The 16292-nt window shown below is 44.5% G+C and overlaps 1 non-coding gene across 1 annotated transcript; it reads right to left on the reverse strand.

Annotated features, from left to right (window-relative positions):
- Positions 1-15998: 15998 nt before the first annotated feature.
- Trnaa-ggc (transfer RNA alanine (anticodon GGC)) lies at positions 15999-16071 on the reverse strand. The gene has a single exon. It is a non-coding gene; the product is annotated as a tRNA-Ala (tRNA).
- Positions 16072-16292: the final 221 nt, after the last annotated feature.

The raw sequence follows: 16292 nt of genomic DNA on the forward strand, positions 1-16292 counted from the left end.
TCCATCTTCCTTGTCCCAGGCCTTCAGTAGATCCAGGATTTCCTGTGCCGCACACAGGGTGACAGCTAGACATGACCTGCACCTGGGAGTCGGCTTCCTGGGTTTGCCTTGCATCCTGCAGGCCTGTGGAGCCTGTAGGGGAAGCCCTGCTGCTTGGATAGAAGTTTTTCCCAGGGTGGCCTCACACTAGCTAATACACCTTACCTGGAACACTGTCCCCGCAGGTCCAGGGTCTCACTCCGTGGCTCAATGAGCTCTCAGGTGAAGTGTAGCCTCTTTAGAATCTTCCTGGGCTCTCCGTTCTAGAGGGTACAACGCAGCCTGCCGATCACACTCCCATTTTCTTCTCTTTAGAATATTTGCAAATTGCTGGTCTCCCCTTCCCTAGAATGTGAGCTCCAGGAGAAGAGAAACGTGGCCTTTCCCTCGCTTTCATCCGCTTGGGATGGCTGTCCTGCAATGACAGGTACTCCACCAACGCCTGCAGAACACGAGAGCAAATCGTAGGCTTAAGATTTGCTGCACCATAGACCCAAAGGGCTCTAGACTTAACCTTTAAAGAGAAAATGGTACTCACTCAAAGAACAAAGCAACAGGGGGAAGAAACAACAACAAAAACACCTGAATTAAAGAATATGCTTAAAAATGGGATGCGTGTTTGAAACTTCTGCAAGGGAGACATAATTAAAGTGTTCCACTCTCCCTCTAAGAGAAAAATTAGCATGATGGAGAAAAGTACATAATAGGAAAGAATGGCAAGCTTTAAAATGTTTGCTTCATGTAAATTGCACAATCTAGTTAGGATTCATGCGTGAAAAAGAAAAACACTTTTTTTTTTCTAACTTGTTAGAATGACATCAGTTTAAATGCTTCAGACACATAAAGCTTTAATGTTGAATGTGGACTTAATGAAGCAAGGATTTACTGGGCACTTGTGCAGGGCTGGTGACCTTCCTAGGCAATGGGGTGACAATGATAAACAAAAGGAACCCCTACTGATCCCTTCTTGCTGTTCCCAGCCTAGATGGCAGCAGAGACAAGCAAGGGGTGTGCACAACCTGCTGTGACAAGAGGTACAGAGACAGACGGGGCTTAGGAAAGCACAGCGGTGGTGGTGCTGTGGCTTCGTGATAAATACAGCCACAAAATAGTGCAGTGCAGGAAAATTTCATGCCTTCTAAAGTAGTAGAAGCTGATGGATTAAAAAAAAAAAAAAACAGGCAGAAATCAAATTTAACAACGGGCTTGAGCAGGTGCCAGGAGTCTATCAGCAGCGTTCACTGGGGACCTCCTCTGCACCAGACCCTCCCGGGTGCTGTCAGTTGGTCCTCAGGCAGCTCCCAGCTCCCATTGTGCTGGGCAGGTGAAGGTGTTCCAGAGGAACTGGAGCTGCTCTCTGTCTTCACAGCCTGTCGGTCTCAGGGATCCACCCAAAAGCACTTCAGCACCATCAGACTGCAATATCTTCCCCCACTGAAAGGCAGACATTTTGATAAAACCCTTCCAAGGGGTTGAAATGGGAAGAGAATCTGTTAGATAACTCAAGGGCCACCCCCAGCCTCTGGGAATTGACTCCAAATCCTTTGGGTGTCTCTGTGCCCTCTCCGGTCCGCTGCAGCTGACATCTTCCTTTTCAGAAGCCGTTCATCTGCCCCTGCTTTGCATGCAACTCCTGGATGCGGCCCAAGCCCTCCTGAGATGGGTGGGAATGATTTGATTTATGACAGTGGAGAAAAAGGCTTTCAGTTAGTTTTTGAATCAGAAGCATCTTGTAACTCCAAAATAAATGGTGACGGGAAGCGCGGCCTCTGCCAAGCGCCCTGCGTCAGATTGAGTTACAGCTTCAGGTTTAAAGGGAATGTAGCGAACTGGCTCACTAGGAAATGTGCTCCTCGCTTGCTCAGGGAGTTATGAGATTGAATTCTTCAAAAAATGTTTCCTCTCTTCTCCTTTCTGCTCTCTTTGCTCAAACCTGGTCTCTTCCTAGAGTCCCCCTTCCTGTCATTATGGTCGTGACTCAAGCAATGTCCAGGAGAACGTTGCCTTTGGAATGAGTTGAAGTCATTGCTCTCCTGGCACAGCCTGTCTGACCAGTGACCCTGCAGATCTTCCTAGCAGTGCCTGGGTGGTGTGTGTGTGTGTGTGTGTGTGTGTGTGTGTGTGTGAGAGAGAGAGAGAGAGAGAGAGAGAGAGAGAGAGTTGGGGCAGGAGTTGGGGGACAGGAGAGCAAGGATACCACACTCCTGGTGACAAGGACAGAACCAGACTGCATCTTGGGAGACCCCAGGAGGGATATAGCCCTCACACAGCACCCAGTGCCAGGACCCTCCATCTCTGCCTTCCGCAGTCCATAAATGACTTTCTGATTGTAGTACATCCAATAATCCAAGGGAAAGAGTGCTGTGTCCCCAGCCTGCATTCTCAGAACCAGAAACCAGTGTTCCACACATTCATACCAGGCTGGCAGCGTCGGACACCGAGAACAGTGTCCCAAGAAACAGCACACACAGGGGATTCGGCGGATCTCCACACAACGCCCAGCCTCATCAAGAAGAGCCTGGAGACGTCTGGGCCACGGCACCAAAGCTCCGAAGTCAACATTATAGGAAGAAACTCCCAGAGAGCTTTCCGAAGACGGTGTAGGTGTAGGACTTTTGATATAAAGTAGCCCTTAGGAATGTACTTATTTCTAAAGGGCCCCAGAACATTCTTCATTATTATCATTACGTAGCCAGGGTGAATTATCGTATTTATTTAATGGGTGAAGACAACAGTAGTGGAAATAAATGGCGGACTTCTCCTTTCCTTACACATCTACCCTCCTCTGTTGCCGCTGTCGCTGGCGCAGGAGAATGGACGCCATGGCGAATCTACACCAGGAAGTCTGCTGAGAGGCCTGGCCTCACGGGATCACCACAGGGACACCAACGAAGGACACGTATTAAGGCTTCCATTTGACAGAGGAGGGAAGCGTTCAGAGGTCACGTCACTGACCCACCTTCTCACAGCTGGTCAATCGTAGACCCCTCCTCACAGCCTTTGTGAGTGCAAAGAGCTCCCACCGGGAGCAGCCGTGAGGACGGGGTCTTCGGCTTTCCTTCCAGCCAGGGTTTCCCAGGCCTCCCTGTGACCTCTCGTTGGGACTGGGCGCTCCCAGCTTCCCCAGTGCCATTACTGGACTTATCCTATATGCAGTGTATGGCCTTTCTTAAAATATAGACCCATGTACCAAACAAACGCCACCAAACAGACACCAGACCAAGATAGAATCTTTAATTTCGCCCTTAAAAGTTCCTCTTGAAAGGGTGATAGACCACACTGCCGAGTGGGGTCAGATTTCCTGCCCTTGGGTTCCTGGCTGCTGTGATCCAGGCTTCCTTATCCCTGTCCTCTCTAGGAGCCGGATGAGGTGGCCGTGAAGCCTGGCAGTGTTGAGGCTCTCCTTTCACACATCCCTTAAACTACCCGGCAACCGCTGCCCGCCTGTGAGCACGTGGCAGTTGCAGCCTCAGGAGCCAGGAGTCGTCCTGACGTCAGCCAAGCCTTTTTCTTTTTTTCCAGTTTGCTCAAGACCTCAGTTTCCTGATGGCCTCTGGCTTTTTTTCTGCCAGCATTACTGGCATTGAGGTTTCCAGATGCTTCCACTGGCCTTGTTTATTGAGGCAAACGGTTAATGCTGCTAGTCCCCTGCTCTTCCCACTGGACTCCGATTCTGTGGCAGGAACACGGTCTTCGCTTTGTAGTTCTGGGGCCTGGTGTGGGGGGGTGGGTGTGAGCGCTTGGTAAAACCAGGAGGAGGGAGGGAGGGAGGGAGGAAGGAAGGAAGGAAGGAAGGGAATTATCATAGTAGCCTCCGTATCTGCAGTTTCAATTTCTTGGTTTCAATTACCTACAGTCCAAAAATACATTATCGTACAGCATCATATTCTGAGAGAGATCATATTCACACAACTTGTATTACAGTGTATTGGTATACATGTTTTATTTTATTATTAGTTACTGTTCCTAATCTCTCTGTGTGCCTCATTTATAAATTACACTTTGTCGTAGGTATATATGGAGAGTACAGGGAAAACCACAGTCTCTCTAGGGTTTGAGTGATCTACCAGTCCAGACATCCTCTGAGAATCAGGACGTATTCCCCAGGGACTGGGCAGCTACTGTATTCTCCCTATGGTTATTATTTGGTTTGGTTTGGGGTTTGTATGGTTTGCTTTCTGGTGAGGGCACCTGAAGCAAAGAGAAAATCAGAGGAGGGGATGGAATCTTCCACCATACCTTCTGGACCCCTCCTGAACCCCTCCTAGGGCGGTGATTTAATGGGGAACCAGGAGCACCGACTCAGAGGCAGATGGCTGGCCTTCCAGGGCCCAAGACTACTGCTCTCTGTGTCACTGATGCGAATTTCTTAACCTCTCTCATCCGTAGCTTCACCAATTGTGGAGAAAAATGAAAGTATCTTTCTCACGAGAGTTTAACGAGCAGTAAATGAGTAAACAGGTGAAGCGCCAGCAGAGAAAGAACCGCTTCACTACCTGTGTTGTCAGGAGATGGCAAGAAGCGGCAAAAACTGGGGGCCTGCCTCTAGGAAGAACTTCCCTGCATTGGCTGAATTTGTGTGGCCTGCTTTGTACCAAGCATCATGCTAAGATTAGGGAAGAGACCTAATCAAAGCGGGAATGACACAGAATTTACAGTCACTCCCTTTTATCCATAGGGCATATATCCCAAGACCCCCCAGTGGATGCCTCCCACTGAGATGGTGCCAAACCCTGTAGAGATTACACTTTTTCTAAACTGTGAATAAGAGAGTCACAACAATAACAATAATAAAACAGTCATCACTACAGTAGGCCGTAGTCAAAGCTCTGAGAATGTGGTCTCTTTCTCTTGAAAGAGTTAAGATTAATTTTGATATTTTGGGACCTCGGTCGACTGAAGGTAATTGGAATTGCAAAAGGAAAATGGGAAAGAGCACCTGTTGCACATCGATAATTACACACCCCGTCGTGATTGGTGCCGAGGGAGGGCCAGTGCTGCAGAGGAGAGCAAGGTGGGTGGGGAATGGGGCTACCTAGGTAGGCAGCCAGGGAGAGAAGGCTGTCCACATGCCACGGCTGGTGACACGCCAGGCTGCGAGGCCTCCTGAGCTGTCTCAACCTGGTGGCTCTTTCCTTGTCTTTCTGTCCCAGTTTCCCTGTGGCCCTTCAAAGATCAGCACCTCAGAGTGAGGGAAGGTGGTCTTCGCGGAGGTCATTATCAGACTCTCCCAAATGGCTGTTCCAGCACGCGCTTCTCCAAGGCATCTCTGTACATGGAAGACTTACGCCACGGCCTGGTTTTGCAGAAGCAGAGTTGGGCAGAAGCAAGCCGGTGGAATTCCCTGGGACCCGAAGGGACCCAGCCCTGGGAGACACAGGGGAGGGGGCTCTGCAGACCTGCATGAAGGCGCAGAGCCTGCACCTCGGGGGTCATCTGTGGGAGCACGTCCTCTCTTGTGCTCAGGGGGCCATCTGGGTTGCCCAAAGGCATGAGAATTCTGCAAATTTCTGTGTTGACTGTGGCTATTTACAAAAGAGCTTCAATTTCTACCTTCTTGGTATAAAACCCGTGCAAAACTATGAAGCAGTTTCTTGGATTCTTCCCTAATGTTTATATTTATTTGGAGTGTATAATATCTGATTATTACCTTTTTTCTTCTTGGGATATTATTACAAATTGACCTTTGTATTTTCTCACTTTGAGCACACATTTTCTGTTTCTAACTTAAAATTGCTATGTTATTGCATATTTCTTGAGTATAACTCATTTAAAAATCTTTGTAGCCTCTGGCAATATGAGACCTTTTGGTATTTCTGGATCTTTATATGAACAAGATGTCAAATTCTTGATTTCATTAAATCATTTAAGGACTGGGAATGGTTGCCTCTGTGAATAATAGTAAAGATCTGGTTTTCTTTAAAAAGGAAAGACAGACAGTGATAAGAACCAGAAATTATTCATACAAACTTTTCCATGAGACTTCTGTTTTCTTCCATGTTTGAGCCTTGCCAAGATTGTGCTCCAAGAGAACTGGGCCAATGATCCCTAGAGATGACACTGCATTACTTATAGAGGGTCGGCTTCTTTTGTGTCACTTTCCCGACAACTGTGTGCTCATATTTATTTCAGGAAGGAGCTCTCTGTTTTATTACCTATATATAAAAATATCATACTATATTGTGTAATAAAATATTACCAAGTATATTATGCAACTATATATACTATATTGGTACATGTAGTATGTAAATTTACTCTATAGTATGTATTATAATGTACTCTAGTAAAATAGCATTGATCACTGATATTACAGTTAATGTACATATAAAATTTAATATATTAAGTAAGTGAAGTGTTTTCTTTTTGAAAGGGAAAATTCGAACTGCTAGGCAGATACTCTGAATTAATCAGTAATCTTTCACTTGCTTTTCAATTCCTAGACAATTGATATGTGTGCCCATGTGAAAAGTACCGAGTCAGGGACTGATCTAGGCAAACAATCTAATTCACTAAAAAGATGCATTTTATAATACTATGTACCAGAGGGGAAGAGACGGCTGCAGGCACAGCTAACCCTCAGGGATGTTACCAAATACCATCTGACCACCCACCGCCCCTCAGAACTCAGAACGCTACCACGAGTAATCTGTTCTCCCCAACCTTGCTCCTCTGTCGTCTGTCCCAGAGCAAACCCTCTGTGAGGCCACCGTTTAGGGCAACCAACAGTGACCTCAGATGACAAAGGCTCCCATGCAACAGGCTCTCAAGGTCATTTACAAGTGTGTCCTGTTTGCAGCAACCAGCTGGGTCTCCCTCCTTCAGGGCCCTGGGACAGGGGTTATTTTTCTCATGGTGTTTGGGGTTGGTGAGTTTCTGAAGAGCAGAGAATGAATCTCCTTTGAATACTGCTTCCCACACCCCTCAGCCAGGAAGCACAGAAACCATCTTGAATGAATGAGCTGAGGAGAATGGAACAAAGTGTCAAGGAAGGCCACTTGGTCATCATGGGCCACCTGAGCACCACTCTGTGAAAAGAAGCAGCTCTCTTCTGGGTCTGTCCAGCGGGCAAGCCCCAGTGCAGAACGCTGAGCTGGGGCCTGAGTTGTTCGCTCTCTCTGGAGGACATTATTGTAATTAGTGAAGTTTGTTGTTCTTCTCTCCTCTTATTCCTTCTCCTCCTTCTCCTTCTCCATCTCCTCCTCCTCCTCCTCTTCCTCCTCCTCCTCCTTCTTCTTCTTCTCCTTCTCTCTCTCTCTCTCTTTCTCTCTCTCTCTACCCCCCCCCCAGCTCACCATGAAACCCAGGATCCACAATTCTATTTTATACAGACCAACAATGAATTTTTTTTTTTTAGTCTAACTATGCTCCAAATATTGCTCACACACTTTTACTAAAAGTTACTCCTTATTCATCTGAATTTAAATCTAAACGGGCATCTTTTACTTTCATTTGCTAAATCTGGTAACCCACTCTTTCTACTTTTCTTAGTACCTTTAAAAATAGGGAAAAATAAAATCCCATAGAGCCCTTCCAGCCTTGCTCTATTATCAGAGCCCCAAATCTACTATATTCTTAAAAGTTTTGGGGAAAAGAAAACACACATTTTGAATGAAATTGGTTTATAGAGTAAGAGGTAATCTATCCCTCATATTCCTACATCCTGCTGGATAATCTTCCATATTTAAGAAAGAACTGTAGACCGCTGCAGGAGAAGCAGGACAGCGTGTTCTGGGGAGTACAAAGTGGCACCCACTTTATAGGAACACGGAAAGAAATCCGACAGGGAGAACTCTCCCTTGAGTTCATTCTCTCCCCAGACACACTGTGAATGGGAGGGTAACGGGTGCATGTTGCATTTTAATAAAGTTGAAAAAAATGAAGAAAAAAAACCTGTGCAAGTCACCCTCAGGATGCTATTTAATGTTTTCTTTTCTCTTTCCCATTACAATAACCACCTCATTTTGTGGGGGTGGGTACCAGGGATTGAATTCAGAGGCACTTGATCCCTGAGCCACATCCCCAACCCTATTTTGTATTTTATTTAGAGACAGGGTCTCACCGAGTTGCTTAGTGCTTTGCTTTTGCAGAGGCTGGTTTTGAACTCGCAATCCTCCTGCCTCAGCCTCCCGGGTCACTGGGATTATAGGTGTGCACCACCACGCCTGGCACAACCTCATCTTAATATGAGAAAAACTAAAACAGTCCTTACCTTTCATATTTGTTATTTAGCTTTTAACAAGATATGCATTTCCAGATTGCTGTCTAACTTTGGACAGACAGAGAGCAGCGTTTTAAGCTTTCCGTCTGGCAGACAGAGCAGAAATGATGTTGGAGCCAGAAATCCAAGGCCCCCAGCTGAGTATTGATGTGTGAACTTGAACGAACCCATGGGCCTCTCTGATCCCTACAAGGGAGCAGGCATGAAGTCTCTAAGTTTTCTATTCTGCTCACAGTTCTATGATTCCAAAATGACTCAGAAATATCAGAGTCTCGTCATGAAATTCTCTCTTCCCAAAGTCTGGATTGACTGGCTTTCTCCCTGTTGAACGCTGTGGCTGTCCCTTTGCTCTGTAGAGCTGACAGTAGGGAAAGTTCTGTGGAGAGGCCTGAAATAGCATCAGCCAGGAGGCCGGCAAGGAGTCGCGGCTCCACGGGTCTGGAGGCTGCCAGAAGCTTGTCAGCAAGTCACCAGCAGGACATGGGAAGGGACCAGTGCTCGCGGCTACGGTTCAGACTTGTGACTTGTGTTATTACCTTCCCCAGAGACCCCGGCCAACGAGGGCGTCCTCAGAGATCCCCCAGGAAACCAAGTCTCTGGCTGGAGCAAAAAATGCTCCTGGGGCCACCAGCCAATTAACTGCTTGTGTGCCGACTGGGCTGAGGTGGGGGCGCTGGGCAGCACTTCCCGTTCCTATGGCAACTCCCAAGTCTCCTTGAAGAACCCTGAGACTGGGCCACCGTGTCAGCTGCATGCTCTGGAGTCACAGATGGGCACCACCCCAAATCTCCAAGGGGCTAGAGTCCTAGACTTTGAACAGTGGCTCAAGTCTTTGAAGACCACTGTAGTGTGTCCATATTCTGGCGCTTGAGATCACTGCACTAAACATGGGATAAATTAGGTGCTCGGGGCAGTACTAGGTCAAGAAGAACGCAACACCTTAGTCACTGGTCTCTAGGAATAGGAGTTCCAGATTTATCCACGACCGGACATAAACCCCCGGAAATACAGGAGGTTGTAGCTCTCTGTGATGGCACCGTATTCCTTCTTAATCTGGTTCAGTAAAAATCCTAAGTGGAATAATTATTCATTGAAATAATAGATTTATATTTTACCCTAAATTCATCTGACTGTACATCTTAAAAGTGCCCTTACACAAATAGATTTCTTTTTACCCTGAAATCTAGCCTGTGAAGTGCTCTGAAATATGGGTGGTAATTTCCATGAAGAGATTTTAAAAAAGTTCTTGTGTTCAAGCATATGCCATCTGCATCATAAATCACAAGGTGGCCGCATTTAGGAATGCCATGGCTGTAACCGCAGTGAAATGAGGAAAACAACAGAGCCCTTCTTTCCCACAGAGCGGGCACTTTACCCGGGATTTTTACTACTCCATCAGATCATTTGGAGTCTACTAAGAGATACTCAATAGCGAAGCTCTGCCCAACTTTGCAGCAGGCCTTGGACACATGAAGGTGCCTGAGGGAACCCCCCAAAGGTGCCCAGAGAGGTGGGGTGGGGGTCACATATAAACAGACAGAGGAAACACAGGGTCTTGGACAGAAGCTACAGATGGTGGCTTTGAAAACCAGAGGAACATTCCACACAAGCTGGGGTGGGGATGAGACTTCCCGAAGAGATGGTGCTATTGAAAAAGGGGACTAATTATTTGAAGTAGTGGTAATATTTCTCCTTACCAGAAGGGAAAAAGCAAAGCTGTGAAAGTCACGTGAGTGCTTCTTACAAAGAGCAGAGTCGCCCGCTCGAATCCATTTCAAACCGAGCTCCTGTTCTTTCTACCGTAACAGATTGTTTGCACTTTCTCCTTTCTCTAAAAAACATCACCCGTGCCATGAACGCCATCATCTTATTCAAGGGGGAATACATGTCTTTCCTCTTAACCTTTCTCTGCCATAAGCTCTTCTCTCTAGGCCACCAGCAAGTGAAACCCTGTGAAGTGCTGTAGCTGGAGACAGCAGGCACGAGTCTGGAAACAAGAAGGGACTTAACATTAACTAACCCAGCCTTTGAGGAGCCGGGCCACGGCCTGAATGTGGAGAGTGAGGAGGTCTCCGCTAAAAACCCAGGTCCTGCTGTGCCGGACCTCAGGGGTTTTTAGGAGACATTGGGAAACAGGACCAAATAAAAGGAATTTGGAGGGCTGCATGTTCTGAATCCTCTTGGCCAAGACTGTGAGGGTCAAAGGTGAAAAAAAATAAAGCTCCCCCCACATGTTGGTGAACCAGATGGAACTCCCCAGGAAGGCCCAGAAACTGTGAGTCTTTAGATGCACATCGTGACCTGTCACGTGGCTAACAGAACAAGGCGTGGACGAATCAGGCCACTGTGTTGTCAACTTTTTCTCTGCCGTGACTGTAAGAATAATTTTAGAGGAGGAAAAGTTAATTGGGGGGCTCACAGTTGCAGAGGTCTCAATCCATAGACAGCTGACTCCATTCCTCTGGACTCCGGTGAGGTTGGACATAATGGAGGAAGAGTGTGGTGGAGAGAAGCAGCTCACATGTTGATCAGCAAGCGGAGCAAGATTCCACGCTCCAGATACAAAATATATACTCCAAAGGCAACCCCCTATGCCCACCTCCTCCAGCCACACCCTACTCGCCTGCAGTTACCACTCAGTAAATCCTATCAGGAGATGAATTCGCTGATTGGGTTAAGGCTCTCACCACCCAATAATTTCTCCTCTAAATCTTTTTGCATTGTCTCACACATGAGCTTTTGGAGGGCACCTCACACCCAAACCATACCATATATGTAGGCAAGAATGTTCTGAGCAGCAGTGTACAAATAGGGCTGCTCTAGAACTCACAAAGAAATAGGGTGTCATTTACAAACAGCAGAATTTATGCCGGTGTTGTGAACGGAGGGGGTGGGTGGACACACCTGCGCTCCTGGAGGGATTCCTATTGGATGGAGAGCCATGGGGTCTGAACTGAAGACAGACTCAGTGACTCTGGGAGCCACCCATGTGTGGATTTCTGCCAGTGTTGAAGAAAAGGGGGGATTTGTATCTAGTATCTCATTTTTACCAGCATCCCTTGGTTTGCTAATGAGATCAGAGATTTTTTAAGTTTAGTTGTTTCTCCGTATGTATTATGCTTATTTTTTTTTTCTGAATGGCTAATCATATATCTTGCCAGTTTTTATGTTGGAGTTTTGTTTATGGTGGGATCTGAAGTTTTGTTTGCTTTTAAATTTTTTGATTTTTATCTTATTTTAAATTGACAATAGTTGTATATATCTGAGAAGCACAATATGATGTTTCAATAAATGTGAATGCTATGGAATAATCAAGCCCTAATAATTAGCATGCCCCTCACTTTAAATATTATATTTTTTGGTAGTGACAGTGCTTAAAATACCCTGTTAACTATTATGATTTTTTTAATTTTTTTTTTTTTTTTTTACAAAAAGAGAGCACAGCTTTTCCTTTCTCTGGTTGTACATGATGTAGAGTCACACCATTCCTGCAATCATATCCATACACAGGGATAATTATGTCCTTCTCATTTCTACCATCTTCCCCCCATACACTCCTCCTCCTTTCCCTCCCCCCCACCCCTGCTCACTTCCCTCCCTTCCCTCTCTCCCTTCTGCTCCATCCAAAGTCCCTCCATTCTTCTCTTGCCCCTAGCCCATTATGGATCAGTATCCATCCATTTATCAGAGAAAACATTTGGCCTTGGTTTGGGAGGGATTGACTTACATTGCTTAGCATGATATTCTCCAACTCTGCCCATTTACCTGAAAATGCCATAATTTCATTCTTCTTTGAGGCTGAGTAGTATTCCATTGTGTGTGTGTGTGTGTGTGTGTGTGTGTGTGTGTGTATATATATATATATATATATATATATATATATATATATATATAAACTACTTTTGAATGTACATCACATTATTATTAACTGTGGTCATTGCACTGTGCAATGGAACACCAGAACATTTTTCTACTATCTAAATTTGAACCTGTGGGTTGAAGTCACCCCTTTCCCTACTCACCTCTGCCTGTCTCTGGTGACCATCATTCTACTCTCTCCTTGTATGAATTTGTGTTTATTTTTTTAAATGAAGGATATTTAAAAAATTTTAAATGTTTGCCTGTTAAAATATAACCAACATCTTTTCCCATGGGGATATAGCTCTTCCGTCGTACATTCAGTTAATTAGCTGCTCCAATGCCATTATGAACTAAGCCATTCTTTCCCACACTATTTTAACAGTTTTAATGTCATACTGAAGGGAAATATTTTCTATATATATTTGTTTATTTTCCAGGAATATCCTGGCTTTCCAATACATACTTAGTTTTCTAAATAAGTTTTATATATTTTCTAAACAATCAGATTTGATTAGTTAACTTGGGAAAATCATCTTTCTGTTTTGTCCCTTAATATCCAAATGCTCATTACTTACATAGTATTTTCCTTTTCTTTTATGATCTTTGGCAATTTTAGGTCTTGCACATCTTTTGTTGTTTATTAGTGGTATGTAATATCTTTCGTATTATCAAAAGAGGCAAATGTATATAATTGACTTAATTCCTTTTTTCCTGAAATACTTTCTGCAGAGTTTTCAAAGAAGTTTATGGTGTGGTAAACAGAAAAGTTACTCCTTGTCATTAGAAACTCTTAGAATTTTTCTTTTACTTTTGAGCCTTTATGAGTTAAGATCTTTTGTCTTTCTTAAATTATGGAGCATTATTAATCATTATTTCTTTAATTATTTTTTCCTCCCTATTTTTTCTCTCTCTTTCTGAAACCCCCAGTACATAAAGACACTTTGGGCTTCTAATCTTCAAAAAAGCAATGCATCTAATCTATGTCTTAATTCAATAATTCTAATATTAATATCTAACATTAATATTAATATATAATGTTTCTACTTAGCTATTTTTTATAACTCTTCTTGCCTGATTTTTCTTACCAATATTCTGACTTATATGCTTACAGATATATATTACGCTCCTTCTTAATGATTAATCATTTCATTCTTAACTATGGTACATCCATATTTTGTTGTCATCTGATTACTTTTTAATGCCAACTAAGCACATCGAGTGTCCATTTTACCTCAGTGACTTCAGCTCTCTTGCCTGCAGGTATTCTGGGGCAGAGAATGAGGCCTTCGCCTGCCTTGCTTCTGCTGCGTCTGGTAGGAGAGGTACACCCTGGGACAGGGAGCCAGAGTATCACCAGATGGACGTGACCACTGTCCCAGGCGTTTCATCATTCAAAGACCTGTCTCCTCCTGGGTCTGATTTCCCAACTGTGAAGGACAGAGGAAGACAGAGGGTGGAGGCTAGCTCAGAGATGGACCGGCCCTCCAGCTCCTGTTCCCATCCTCACTCCTGATACCAGCCGCCTTTGCACTCTGCTTTTCGGAGTCCCAGCCTGATGCTGTCATGTTTCCCTCCCGAGGTGATGAGAAGGCGAGGCAGGAGTCCCTGCCCGCAGTGGAAAGGAGAATGGAAAGCCGGAACCTTTACTCAAGCCCAGGCGTGTCCTTCTGGGTCACCCCAGGCTGCTGCCACTGTCTCCACAGATGACTTTGTCCTCCCAGAAGTTTTCTTAAGGTCCTGTTTTCATTTCCCACATCCAGCACTTTCTTTTTACTCTGTGATGATCTCATCGGGAGGATGGAGGAGATACCAGCAGCCAGCGCTATTCTGCTATCTTCTTGGGACCCCAATACATTTGACATTTAATGATCGCTGATTTATAGCATTGCTGATTTTGGAATACTTATTTTGTAAGATGCACCCTTTCAATGACCCCTTTCAATGGTTCTCACCATCTTTTCTGCCTCCACAGTATTTCACATTGGTAGTACACATTTTTCTTATTTAATAAACTTCATTTTTTAGAGCAGTTTGTGATTATAGAAAATTGAGCAGATAGTACAGTTTTAAGAATTTTTTTTTCATATTTTGCATACAAGTCATTTATTAGCTATTTATTTGGAAAATATTGTCTCCCGGTCTTTGTTTTTGTTTTTGATTTTAAAATTCTTTTAGCAGTATCTTTTGCAGAGCAGATATTTTCAATTTTAATGAGGCCCACATTATCAATTTTTTTCTTTCCTAGAACATGCTTGTGCCTCTTACATAAATAGGCCCTGTGTATTGATTAACATGCTCCCAGTTGTTGCCCATTACATCAGGCTAGGACGGTTATCCCAAAGCCAACAGACACTAAGCTCAAATTCTTACACATCCAATTGCTTTAAATATGGTCAAATAAACCGTTTTCTAGAGCATGCCTACTGTGCGTTCTCCATGAAACTGTATCCAATATTTGTTAAATATAAACAAGACAAAAACTGCAGCTATGAAAGGCCACCTCTGCTGATCTTTGGAGCTCTCTCCCTCAGGGACTCCTCACCTCTCTGCAAGGCTGACTCCTCTCAAGTGTCCCCTTCCCTCTCCAAGAGGCCCCTCCCTTTTCCTAAGGCATGGTGGACTGTGCCACTGTCTCTGAAAGGTCTTTTGCTGTGAGTCACTCCCCTAAGAGGTGTCCAGTAAAGCTTGTTGCACATTGCTGCTGCTTCTTACAGACCTGCGTCTTCCTTGATCAAACCCTAATCCTGAAGTTGATCACATGCTCATCTGAAATATCATTGCTGAGCTCAATATCACCGAGGTTATCTTCTATGTTATCTTCTAGAAGTATAGTTTTGCTTTTTATGCTTTGATCTGTGACCCATCATTTTGTGAAAGTCGTAGGGCCATCATCTAGATTTGCTTTTGGGGTTATTTTACACATGCTTATTCCATGATAGGGATCCACTGTGTGGTAACTGTAGGCAGGAGGGTATGGCTGGAGGAGGTGGGTCCCTGGAGGCATGCCTTTGGGGTACATATTTTGTCCTTGTGGAGCAGAGCTCTCTCTACTTCCTGGTGCCATGTCCTGAGCTGCTCTCTTCTATCTTGGTATTCTGCATTACCACAGGCCCCAAGGAATGGAGCCAGCCATCTATGGACTGAGACCTCGGAAACTATGAAACCCCAAATTAACTCTACCTCCTCTAAAATTGATCTTGTCAGGTCTTTTGGGTGTGGATTTACTTCTGGGTTTTCTCTTGCAATGTGCTGATTTCACTGTTCTTTTTACCATTTGTCTGGATCACTGTGGCTTTACTGGAGGTTTTGAAATAGGGTAGTGTCAGTCCTCTGACTTATTCTTCCATGTAGGATTCCCTCTTCTGGGTCTTTTGCTCTTTGCACAGAAACTTAGAATCAGTTTATTGATATCCACAAAACAACTAGCTGACATTGCAGTACACTTGTATCAGCAACATCTCTCTCTCTCTCTCTCTCTCTCTCTCTCTCTCTCTTTATGTGTGTGTGTGTGTGTATGTGTGTGTGTGTGTGTGGTGTTGAGGACTGAACCTGCCTCATGTATGCCAGCAGATGCTCTACCACTGTTCTAGTTAGACCGAATAGTTTCCCAGTTAATTCTCTTGGGTTTTCCTGTCTCCTCCTTTCTCAGGTTACCAGTGCTCACTTCCACGTTGTTGTATTGGCTAGTGCCTTCAGAGTAACATTAAATACAAGTTGCTGTAGGCATTCTCCGTTGCTGCTCATCTTCTATTGGATAATGTGCTTATTATTTCACATGTGAGTTTGACATTGCCACACGTTCCAGGCAGACATTTTCATCCTGTTTTGTCAGTAACCTTCTTTATGTACTTCTTTTTTTAAATTGATATCGTTTTTAATTCTGTGGTACTGGGGATCGAACCCAGGGCCTCATGCATGCCAGGCAGGCACTCTACCACTGAGCCATAGCCGTATCCCCAGCCCCATCTTTCTGTGCTTTCGTGGAATAATTTCTTTTTTCTCAATCTCATCAATAGATGTCTTTTATCAAGTACTGTTTTTGCATTCCTCAAAATGACTGATGGATCGATGCTGTCATATGAACATAAATATATGTCAGCTTCTCAATCTTGAACTCTCCTTGAGTTCCTAGTTCAAGTTTTTCTTAAATTTATCTGGGGAAGCTGTTGTTGTA

Source organism: Callospermophilus lateralis, chromosome 4 (assembly GCF_048772815.1).
Source record: "Callospermophilus lateralis isolate mCalLat2 chromosome 4, mCalLat2.hap1, whole genome shotgun sequence".
Taxonomy (NCBI): Eukaryota; Metazoa; Chordata; class Mammalia; order Rodentia; family Sciuridae; genus Callospermophilus; species Callospermophilus lateralis.